We start from the raw sequence: 12,456 nt of genomic DNA on the forward strand, positions 1-12,456 counted from the left end.
CCTTTTTGTACTGTACAAGAGAAAAGGATTCTATGCTCATGGCTTTCTGTTCCTTTCTTTTTTTTTTTTTTTTTTTTTTTTTTTTTTTTTTTTTTTTTTTGGAAGAGCAGAAGACTAAATTTTTGGTCTCATGATAGTCAGAGGGGATATGAGGTAATCGGAAATGGAAAAGTAGATGAGGGACTTTAAAAACCAAAACTAAATTTAGAAACCATCCAAGAAGCATGGATGTCCTTCCCCAGGAGCGAGTGGGTGTCATAGGTGTGTCATTGCATAGTCTACGTGGTGTTGTACAACGTTTTCATGTGTTAGGAATCGTCTTACCCTCTGTGCATCTAGGTCGCTGCCCAACTGCCGATAGATGACTGCATGGTGCAGGGAGGGAGTATGAAGGAGCTCAGGGCTGAGATAAGAAGGCCTGGACTGTACCCATGGGGGACAAAGCGCCACCACAGACATGTGCATAAGGGCTCCTGCTCAGGGACAGCAAACACCTGGGAGTGGGCAGTGTGCTGAGTGTCGGCTAATCAGCACAATTAGTTCTAGACTCACTTGAATATGAGCCGCAGTCTAAACAGTCAACATTGACACACTGGTGATGCGAGGGATTAACCTGGTCTTGCTCCCTAGTAATCCCATTCAATCTACCAACACATGGAACAGACTTCGCCATTATCTCCTGCACTCAGGGAAACAGGGCAAAATGCTTAGTGAGTGAACCCAGCTGACTCTCATTGCTTACATCAAAACTTACTAAGGCACTAGGGTCATGTTCTGAGATATATACTTCCTTCTTAACACCAGAGTGCTTATATCTAATTTTTTTTAATTTTATTTTAGGGAAGGTTCTACAGGGTGCTCAGGGTCTCACTGCTAGATCAGACCCATAGTGATCCACCTACTTACAGCCTCCCAAGAGCTGGGATTACAGCCACCACACCCAGTCTGATATCTAATTTTTAAGGACTATGGAATCACTCCTGAAATAGAAAAAATTACATTGTGAGAATTACCGATGACATTCAGCATTACTGTAAAGAAGGACTGATGTTTACAATAATTTAAAAGCTCTTTTTAGAGGTTCATTCATGGAAATGGGAATAACTCTTAATGAAGCTCGCCTGGGCTTCTCTTAGATTACAGTCCTTTCCAAGAGGACAGAAAATTGAAAAGGATCTGTTTGGATCTTGAGATTGGGGGTGGGAAAGGGAGCTAGGAGTTCATTTAAGTACAGATTTAAAATTCCAAGCACCTGGGCATAGGTCACCCTGAAGGTCTAGATTACAACCTCGAGAGACTCCTTAAACAACTCTTCAATTCCAGCTCAACTTTAAGAGGCAGAGTCTATTCACAGTTCCAACAGTATTGCAAGTAGTTACTGCTGTGTGACTCATATTTCTAATATATTTTCCTTATGAAAAAAAGCTGTTTCTGTTTCAGGAATTGGGCCGGCCAGAGTCACCAAACCTCCGGTTGACTCAGAGTCGAACAACCATCCTGGATATTGTGACCCAGAGATGGCCCAGAGCTGGAGAGGCTGGAAACTATGGTTTCTTCACTATCAACTGAGGGGCCTTCACAAACACCAAATGGAGAGAAACCAAAGAGGAGACTAGTGTTTGTGAGTGGGTTCTATATGAGGGACCCCCTAGCATGTTGGCAGCCCATTTCCGATACCCCAAGCAGCAGCCTGGGCTAGGAAAGCAACAGCAATGTATTTACTGAGTTATAACTGGCTCCAAGTACTAACTTTATGACATAGCTAGGTGAATATTCAGATTAACTAGAGTGACTAGCTGAGTGACTGAACTTCCAGGAACTTATTTCTAGTACTTATAAAACAAGGCTTTACAAGCACCTGCTTGGGCAAGTACAGGGACCAGGACTCGATCCCCAGCACCACATGCAGCGCTGGCCCTGCCCCTAGTTGTGCTGAGCCGGCCACCAAGTCTGGGCATGGTGGTGCATACCTGTAATCCCAGTGCTGGGGAGGCTGAAAACAAGAGGATCGCTATGAGTCTGAGTTGTGTAGTGAGATCCTGTACCAAATACATTTTTAAAAAATAAATAAAGGCTGTGGACTCAATAACAGCTACTAAACTATAAACTTCTATTAAGATTTATGAAAAGAAATAGGAACTTTATATAATTTAGGATAGATGTATAAAAATCTAGATCTGGTTCACCTATAATTCTCTAAGGTATTTTCCAAATGATTTCATTAAGTCTTGAAGTTAAAAGATGTTTACGATATAGCATTCTAGATTTCCTTAATAATAGGAATGCATATATTATATTTCATTCACTACCCCTAACATTATTTAAGATAAAATAAAAATTGAGTATTAGATGAAGAATTTAGATTATAAAAAATTCATTTCAATAGCAACTGACTTCCCTAATCATGATAGCTTCATAAAACAGTGTAATTAATTATCTGTCTACATGTGGATATGATCTTAAATTGATTTCTCTAGTACAAGGTTCAATAAAAATACGATGTCTTATTTCTCTTTAAGTCCTAGGCACACCCCAATTCAGTACCATAAATATAGTTACCAGTCAGCAATGTAACTATTGACTTAATCTAGGCTGTCAGGAAAGAAAGGACCTTGGTACTTACTGGGACATGCCCCTGTGATTAAATGCCACTTTCGCCCCACTAGCTAATTAGTCAGTAAGCTGAGCACGATGCAGATTTAATGTTCTTCCTTAAAGAAGGTCAGTGGCTGAAAATGAGATCCGGAGCGATCACATTAGATAGATTTTCCTGTATCTCCGGCAGGGAAATTAAGTGTCCAAGTGCCTCCCATATTTTCTGAAGGCTATTCTTAAAATTTTAGTGTTTCTAGAGCAGCTCACACTGCTACTTCTGTTACTTTTAAAAAGGTTGATGTCACTTATCACGTTGGGGTTTTTAGGGAAAGGGCAGGAGAGGAAAGAAAGAGAAAAAAGAAAGAAGGAAGGAGGGAAGGAAGGGAAAAAGAAGGAAGAAAAGAAAAGGAAGGAGAAAAGAATGATAGGGTAGAAGGGACATGGAGTAGAAAAGGACATAGCAAGTGAGGGAGGGAGATGAAGAAGAGGAAGGAAGAGAGAGAAAGAGAACTAACAAATCAGTAATCTACAAGGCAGACCAAGAGGCTGGAGACCAAGGGATAAAATAATATTCCACCTTAGGTTTGAAGGCATCAGGAGGCAGAATTTCTTCATCCTCAGAGGACTTCAGTCCTTCTCTTAGGGCCCACAATGACCACCCACATCACAGAAGATAATCTATAATCATCTTGACTCAGGGTCTGCTAATTTGAATACTAATCACATCTAATCCCTTTACAGCATCTAGACTAACATTTGACCAAAACATCTAGGCATTGAAACCTAGATAAATTGACAGAAAACATTAGACACCACGAATATCAAAGTCAATTGCAGGGCTTTGATCATTTTAGTTGTCATCTGAAAGTTCACTCATTTCAAATATTTTTCAAATAACAATTAGCAATCACATCAATGATTTTTCTAATCTTAGAAAAAAATTAGAAAATTAAAAGTTAGGGAAAAAATGCTAATTCCCAATCTTTCACCACCTCCTCCAGCTGAAAGAATGTTACTTGTTCTCTCCATAACTGTTGTGTGTTGGCTCTAAGGACAATTAACAGAAGAAGGCCCTTTCTTCAAACTAGAGGACTGTACAGTGTGAGAGGAACATGGGAACTATCTTGATGTTACAGGGCTGTTGTCCTGACATGCACAGGACAAGAGAGGAAATAAAGTTCAATGAATAAATTACCAGGGCCAGGGAGATAGCTTAGCAGCTTAAGCGCCTGCCTGGAAAGTGCAAGTTCCCGAGTTTGATCCCTGGTACCAAAAAATAAAGACAGAAAGATAGATGGATAGATAGATAGATAGATAGATAGATAGATAGATAGATAGATAGATAGATAGACAGACAGACAGACAGACAGACAGACAGCAAACAGATAGATAACCAGCTTGGCAGTGCCTGCCTACAAGAGCCCTGTTTATTTTCTCTCTGTAGCACATATATTCTCAATGTACAATGGTTAGAAAATTTATTTTTCTTGGACATGAGCCCAAGGGCATGTGACCAAGGAACATTTGTAAACTCATTATCCTTTCTATAATATACACTCTGCTAAATAAATTCAGTATCTCAGAAAAACTTATTGACCAAGAAAATGAAATTACCACAGTGGTATTTTTCTTTTCACTTCTGCTTGCAATTTTATATCGCTCTTCTAATTGTCTACTCATTAAGCTTCATACTTTAAATTAGACTTTACAGCTTTGGTTGCATTAATGGAGCTTGGTTTGTGGATTGCACACACAAGTGTGACAACTTGTGTCACTGAGACAAGTTAAAACTGCCTATCTTGTGCAGCACGAAGATTGGACTATACGGTTCTGTCCTCCCAGAGCCAGAAGGGTGTGAAACACTTCCAGATTTTTAAGTAAGCCTTTGTTGTCCGGGTATACCGAGAAGTCTGGGAACTGGTACACCTGCAAGCCTGTGTCCTGGAACTTCACCTAACATTTGACAGAGGTTCTGGTGGGCCTGCCTTCTGCTCCTTGACATTAGTAGTATTGAGGAGGAAGACATGGAATGTTCAGAGATGTCTAGTTTTAGACTTGAGAAGACTCCTTTTTCCCCAGACCTGAGTCCTAGGACCATCAAGGGAACACAGACAGCTGTCCTTGGCTTTTCCCCTTCTCTGTGTGGAGGGCACTATCTCGCTGCAACTCGGTGTCCTCTTACCACTGCTCTTTCCATGCTTTTCCTTGCTCCCAGATACAAGCTCCATTTATTGTCTATGCTAACAAGGATACAAAGGTTAAAAATTCCTGCATTTTGCCGAGCATATGAAGGGTTCTGTGTTTAGATGGTGCCAGGCACCTCTGTAATCACTTTCTCAAGTATTGGGGCAGAAATAGGCATGCTTCTCAATTATTCTTCTCACATTCTTCAAAATTCCAGTGCACCATTAGATCCTATAGTATGAGAGAGAGAGAGAGAGAGCGAGAGAGAGAGAGAGAGAGAGAGAGACAGAGACAGAGACAGAGACAGAGACAGAGACAGAGACAGAGACAGATAGATCCAGAGAAAATGGAATTATTAAAAAGCAAAGCCTGAGGCACATACCATATTAAAAGGCTACAAAACAGCCTCTCACTGTGTAAGTAGAAAAATACTGTGAGTCTAAAACTTATTGTGTTGTGAAATGGCTCTCTCACACATACTTTGTATATTCTGAAATTAGATGTTTTATTCCATTGAATAACCTCTGCATATTAACTAGTTTGGAGAGTGACTCCAGGGCAAATTTTGTGCTTCTTTTCCTACATTTTATTCTCCCAGGTCCTCAGAGGCATTTCATTAGCGCTGGTCTTTTAAAATATAACTGACATGAAGAAGTTTCATTCCTTCCTGTTCTTTGGTAGGCAAACAAGAAATGCACGGCCAGTCCCAGCACTCCTCGTAGGGCCATCTTGTGGGAGTCATATCAGAAGGCTGCTTCAGAAGCCTTGAATGAGAGCAAGAGGACCTGCAGGAATGACGCAAATACCTGCCAGCATCAGTTGGTGATGGCTGATGCGTCAGTCCACGCAGGTTAGATCTGGGCACCAGGTAGGGTGAGGCCCTCGGATGCCCCCACTGTCTGCCAGGACAGGATGGGTTTCACTGTGTGCAGCTTTAAGGTATATTCAAAGTCATTTTGCTTCACAAATACTTGGGAAGTGTGGCGTATCTCTCAGATCAAGATAATTTTGCAAAACCACTGAGCAGGATTACATTGTTAGACAATTGCTTGTCACTAATCCAGGATCCATTTATTTCCCAAAGTTAGCTTGATTTCATGAGATTGAAAGGAAATGTTATAGATGGCATGACATGCATGTAGATTTAAACCAGAAAAGGAAGAGAAATGTGATGTCGGAGAGATGAGATGGGAAAAAGGTAAAATTAGCAGGTACAACAAGGTGAAAGAGAGAAAAGGGAAGAGAAGATGTGTTCAGGAAGATTTGGCTTGGTGTGAGATATAAATTGCCTCCCAAGCTGTTTTCATAATCCTAGGTCCCGGCAGCAAGTGAAGCAGCACAAGCAGCTGAGTGGAAGGAAGGAGCGATGTTTCCTAATCATGCGCAGATCTGGGAATAACGCCGTAGGGTCCTGGCTAACTCTCTGTGTGTTTTTCATCTATAATCCCAAAACAATATTTGCAAAGCAGAATGAAAATAAAGACTAAGTCCTTGTGGCCAAAACACCTAACCAAAATTACTTTGTGACAGCACCTAACCAAAATTGCTAGTTCTTTTTCTCAGCTACATTCTTCCTTCTTTTTATTTTCATTTTTATTTGCTTTCACCATCATATATTGACAACTATCCATTTATTTTTCTCAGTAAGGCCAAGACTTAATTTCACTTTAGAGTGAATCATAAAGACAAACTAACCAATAATCAACTAAATACATAAAAATTGCTCAGAACTTAGTATGTAAAAAGATTGTCTACAAATTTTGTTTTGGTGGGGATAGAAGCCTTTTTGTCCAGGAGTTAGAAAACAAAATATATCATTAAGCTATGTTCTAGGTTATATATATGTATATATATATATATATATATATATATATATATATATATATATATATATGGTTGATTTGATTTTTTTCCAACCGTATTAGTTAGGTTTTACTTATATTATTTCACAAGAAATGTGCTGGTTTAATTTTCTATACTCTGATAGTTAATAAGTATTAAAATGGTGATTCACACCCACAACTGTCTGACTTGACCCTTCTTCAATTAATTTTAAACATGTTTTTCAGTGTAGAGGGTGTAGTCTTTGAAGATTCAGTTCATATCCTCCTGAGAAAAGTGCAGCACCTTCCAGTAAATTCAATGTTCAGGTGAATGTATCATATGATTCACGAGGTGGACGTGCTCGCTAAACGAGATGGCCATGTTTTCTTGCCCTGCCTCTACCTTTGCTTCCTCATCTGTAAAACTTAGTTAATAATGGGGACTTAACAACAACAAATAAATCAATGAAGCAGAATAGCGAACCCAGAAACATCAATTTGTCTGCTCACCTGATTTTATAACAAAGTGAAACTACGGCGAGATGGGGAAAGGGCAGTTGTTTCAATAAATGGAGCTCAGTTGACCAGAGAACAATATGGGGGAAAAAATCTCTACTTCTATCATACTTCTAATTCAATTTCAGATACACTGAAAATTTAAATATGACATATAAAGGAATAAAATCTTTAGAATAATGGAACATATTATTATTTTAGAATAAGCAAAAAAGGCTGGCCAGATAGCTCAGCAGACTAAAGTGCCTGCTTAGGCAAAGCACAGGGACCAGGGTTTAGTCCCTGGCACCATATTCCATGCCAGCCCTGGGCCCAGGGCATGCTGAGAGGGGGACTGAGACTGGGTGTGGCGGCGTGCAACTGTAATCGCAGCGCTTAGGAGGTGGAAAACAGGAGGATCACCACAAGTCCGATCTGTGTAGTGAGACCTTGTAGATCCTGTACTAAATACATTAAAAAATAGAATAAACAAAGATTACTCAAACTAATGAGCAATAGTGTCATAATGCAGGAAAAATACGACTATAAGAAATAAGGCTCTAATAAAAGATTAAGATGATGAAGACATTATTACGAGACCGAACAAGCAACTACAGGATTACATATGATGCAAGGTCCAAAGATAGCATGCCCAAAAGCCAACTTAAAAGGCAGATTGTTGTGCAGATTAAGTCAATTAACACAGGTTTATGGTAGTTTGGCACATGCTATATGCTGTTGCTCCCAGAAGTGTTCAGAATCAACTTCTAGGACCTCCTGTTTTAAATTTCTGTCTTTTTCCAGCTGACAGGCCTCAGGTGTTTGGTTTGGAAAACATGGTAACTATAGCAATGAGGCAAATCTGTAGAGCAGAATTCAAAACATATGATTTAACAATAGGTAGAGTAATGTTTATTTTACTAGTGAATCAGTGTTTGCTATTGCTTTTTACTGCCCATGCTGATAGGAAAAGTATAAAAGGAGGAGCAATGGCTCCATGTGAATTCAGCTCAAAGAACCAAATGTAAACTTTAGAGTTGTTAGGTGCGGTGTTTTTGTATTCTTCATTTTGTGGAATTAATCATATTATTCAAATCCTGCATCATCTTAAAGAAATTTTTTTCTGATTATTCTGTAAGTTACAGAGAAAGAAATCTCCTCCGTGATTTCAGATTAATCTGTATCCCCTTAGAATATAGGCCATTTTTGCTTTATACATTTTCATATTAGTAGGTACATACCACATTGTTATTGTACCTTTTTAATGAGCCAAGCTTTTGTCATATGGTGTGAAATCTTTCTTTCTTTCTTTCTTTCTTTCTTTCTTTCTTTCTTTCTTTCTTTCTTTCTTTCTTCTTTCTTTCTTTCTTTCTTTCTTTCTTTAGCCTTTTGTTTTTGTGGAACTGGGGATTGAACTCAGGCCCTTGCGCTTGCTAGGGAAGCGCTTATTCCACTGAGCCATCTCCCCGGCCCGGTGTGAAATCTTTCTAATAGCTTTCTTTTGCTCTTGTTCTATTTTGATATAATCATACCAGTACTCATTGGCTCAGTGTGCTCAGGCTATATCTTTGGCCATATTTTTATTTTTACCCTCCCTGTTTGACTGTTTTGGATTTGTCTTTAATAAGCAGAATATATTCGAGCACTGTTAAAATCTAGCCTATTATGCTTTTCTTCTTAATTGGAATACTTGAGCCGACTGCATTTGGAATTTCGAGTATATCTTATGTGTAAATATAATGCTTCATAATGGCCTATCTGACCTGCCCAACTTTCCTTTTATTTTCTTTCCTCTTATTCCCATGTGGTAGTGGATGATATATTCATTGTTTCAATTATTATTTAATCTTCCTGGAAATTCCACATGTATATTGAACATCCAAAGCTGATGCCAACCAGCACCTCTATTCTTTGGCTAGAAAAACGTGACTTTAAGACATTTTATTTCGTTTTATTCACCTTAGATTCATATATTACAACTTCAGATTTATATGTTACCATTCATACTGTTTTGCACTTTAATTGTCCTGGAAATATTATAATATAGGACTATTATTATTTTGTTTGGCCAGTGTTCATTTGGATTTACCTACATATTTACCACTTTGTTTTTCTTTTCTTTTTGTATCTCAGTCTTTCTACTGGGAATCACTTTTCTTCCTCCTGAAGTACTTTTTAAAAAAAAAATTATTTAGAGTCTGCTAGAGGTGATTCCTTTGTTTCTCATCAGTAAATATTCATTTCATTCTCATCCTGGGAAACACAATATTCTGGTCCAGCAATTACTTCTTTCAAAGTGTGAAAGACCTTCTCTCACTGTCCTTTGTCCCCACAGACACTACTGTAATAGGCGGATCACTACAAGTCCAATCTGGTAGTGAGACCCTGAACACCCTGTAGACCCTTCCCCGCCCACCAAAAAAGGAACTAAATAGCCAGTAGAGGATTACCAAGGAATACTAAAAAACCTACTTATAGTTAATATTGAATTACTTCAAAAAATTGCAAGCCTTTCAATATAATTTTATTTACATCCATCATTATCTGTACTATTGCCATATTTATCATATCTATATAGGTTAAAATTCCAAAATTAAAGAGAAAGTTTTCTCTCTTAAGCTATTATATATTTCAAGGCATCAAGAAAATGGGATGTATAATATGTAGTCCCTCTAAAATTTGAAGATTTAGAGAGTAAGAAGCTGAAAAAATTTAAAGTAATATGTTGTTATTTACATTGAGAGAAAACCAAAAATTTCCTAAGGTAAAAGTGAAAACTCAAAACAGAAAAACAAAAGCAGTCAGTACTGCTTTAAGCAGTAAATCTAGAAAGTGGAGTAGTAAATACTGGAAGCCTACTCAAGACAAAAGCCTTCATTACTATTTTGTGGCTGGTGATTCAGGAAATCAAATGATACAATTACATATTCTGTATTATTAATTTGTACATTACTTTCACCGAGTCACTCGTAATTTCTGTTGTTCTTCATTTCTTCTATCCAAATTACCATCTGGTATAGATTTCCTTTGGGTAGAAAATTTCCTTCACTATTCCTATGAAGGCAGCTAACAAGTATATCCCCCCCAAAATTTTTTTCCACTTCTTTGCCAAAATAACTATGCCTTAAAGTACATTATCTAATGGAAATTAATTATCTCAAGCTTTTATTTTTCTGTTTTTATTTTCCATTTTAAAAAGTGTTATTGGATATAAAATTACACATTGACAGATATTTCCCATTCAGCATTTCAAAAGTAAGACAGTGTTTTCTGGCCTTTACTATTTGTTATGAGAAGTTAGTCAGATTACTTACTGTTCTGCTGGATACAGTGCGCCAGTTTCTTAGGGTACCCTGGAGATTTTCTCTTCATTTTTGAATTTCAGTTATTTGATTATAATGTGGCCAGATATGTTTTTCCTCTGTATTCATCTTCCTTAACTTCTTGGGACTGTTAATTAATTTTTAATGGATTATTCTAATTTCTTTTTTCATTTTGGAATCTCCTTCAAATCCCTTTGCAGGAAGATTTTAGATTAAACCTCATGTTTTATGATCCCTGAGGTTTGAATTTTGTCTTTTTTATTGTCAGAAGCTGCAAAAACCAAAGATATTCTACAGCAACAAATGTTCAGAGGAGCAACTCGAGTGTTCTACCAATCCCTCTTGTTCATTGTTCCTCAGACTTTAGCCTTATAATAAGCCCTTGATACATTTGATAAAAAATTTAACATTTAGAAGATAGTTTGAGAAACATAATCTACTTTCTTTAAGAAATTAGTTGCTTCATCTTAAAGATATGTCCATATCAAATAAAATGAAAAATTTGCCTACATAAGTTCAGAGTGGTTTTTGTTAATAAATAAGAACCTACATTTACTAAATGGCTTTTCTAAAATGATACATGTTTTTAAATTAGAGATTTAGAAGCTTTATTAGAGGCTGGCTATTCAATGGTATTTTAATTGGAAATAATATGAAGATACCCCTTTGTGAAAATGAAAATTTTAAAAAAATTACACAGAAAGTACTAGAAAACTACTCTGGCCTTTTAATATGTTTAAGTCCATTTTGTGGTTAATGGTTCAGAAAATCAAATGATGCCATATGATTTCCTACATAAATTGACTTTAAAGGCCTATTTCAAAATTAAATAATGGAATTCCATATCTTTTTGATGTTCATTTAAGCTTTTCATAAAACAAAGAGGAACTGAAGGAGAAGCATTATTTGCATTGGGAAAATATTTAAGGGAAATTTTATTAATTTAAGATCAATATTTATGGGGAAAGGCAACTAACAAATACATCACCACAAGCACTTTCCACTTCTTTGCCAAAAGAACTATACCAGGGCTGTCAGGATAGCTCAGTGGATTAAGCGCCTGCTTAGGCAAGCCCAGGGACCAGGATTCCACCCTGGCTTTGCATGCACTGAGCTGGCCACTGAGTCTGGGTGTGGTGGCACACGCTTGTAATCCCAGTGCTGGGGAGGCTGAAAACAGGAGGGTCAGTATGAGTCCGAGCTGCATAGTGAGCCCTTGAACCAAATACATAATTTTTTAAAAGAAATATAAAATAAAGAAGGATAAATCTGAGTCATTTGTAGAAAAATGGATGAATACTGAGATCAAAGTGATTTAAGTGAAATACATCGGACACACAAGGGTAAATATCATGTGGTAGCTCTTATATGACAAACTCAGAGCATAAATAAATTAAAAAGCAAAATAAAAAACAGGGGTGCAACTCTTTTGCAAAAGGAAAGGGGGCCAAGAGATGGAGATGGGGCAGGAAATCAAAGACTTTTGAGATGTAATGTACATGTTCCAGCTCCTCATGATGAATGGAATCACTATGTACTACAAATATTACTAAAGAAAAACAAAAAGTTATTTGCCAGAGCTTTTTGATGCTAGAAATATATTAGTTATACCATAAAGTTTCAAAAATTTTACTATTTTAATATGCTCAAATTTCATTTTTTATCAAAAAACCCAGATAAATCAATGAGAAATATTTCAGTAGAGTAAAATTGTCTCCTAACTTCTATTCATTAGAAGTTGGTTGCTGCTTTCACGACCTCGTGACAGATCTTGACAAGAGAGAATTAGAATAGCCACACTAGCAAAACAAATTGTACAAGAGCTTTCCATTAATTAGTCTTCAGTCATGCTAGGCAGCATAAGCCTGAGTGCTGGTTCAAAATACCTGGATAGCGCCTTTGGAATGACACAGCTTCTTTCTTATCAGGCAAATTTCTTTTTCAAGTGAGTTAATAATTTAACTTTTAAATGCCTCCAATACAGCTCTTCCTTCTTATTCTTCTTGTCTATTCTTAAATAACTATATTTCATAATT

The sequence above is a fragment of the Octodon degus genome, unplaced genomic scaffold (genome assembly GCF_000260255.1).
Source record: "Octodon degus isolate 3935 unplaced genomic scaffold, OctDeg1.0 scaffold00234, whole genome shotgun sequence".
Lineage (NCBI taxonomy): Eukaryota > Metazoa > Chordata > Mammalia > Rodentia > Octodontidae > Octodon > Octodon degus.